Source organism: Nothoprocta perdicaria, unplaced genomic scaffold, assembly GCF_003342845.1.
Source record: "Nothoprocta perdicaria isolate Ctin4 unplaced genomic scaffold, notPer1 scaffold_1, whole genome shotgun sequence".
Lineage (NCBI taxonomy): Eukaryota > Metazoa > Chordata > Aves > Tinamiformes > Tinamidae > Nothoprocta > Nothoprocta perdicaria.
Window position 1 is genome coordinate 401,118 of NW_020454093.1, and position 324 is coordinate 401,441.

General features: G+C 33.4%; 1 long non-coding RNA gene across 1 annotated transcript in view; it reads left to right on the forward strand.

Moving 5' to 3' along the window:
• Positions 1-253: 253 nt before the first annotated feature.
• Positions 254-324, forward strand: part of LOC112943977 — a 548-nt gene continuing 477 nt past the window's right edge. Inside the window, exon 1 of the long non-coding RNA XR_003248691.1 lies at positions 254-315. This is a non-coding gene — a long non-coding RNA (uncharacterized LOC112943977). The remainder of the gene's footprint in view (positions 316-324) is intronic.

Sequence of the window (324 nt, forward strand, 5' to 3'; positions counted from 1 at the left end):
TTAGTATTTCTTTGGTCCTYAAGCCAAAAAAGCTGTGAAATGTGAACACAGGCCATTCCCCCATTTTGTGCAGGTGAAACTACAATGTTGTTGTTTGCTTGTGTTTCATAATTTTATAATCTTTAAGTATTTGAGCTTGCAACTTCTTTTAATGATTTGATTTCATGTATGTACAATGAAAAGGCTTCTATTCCTAGGCTTCAGTAGAAGGTCTCTTTAATAAATGGTTTTAATATGCTGCTTTTTTCCTTCAGGAAATCTGTTATTTTCTGAATAGCTATGCAATCTGAAACAATTGGATACAGACATCAGCATGTGAGTTAC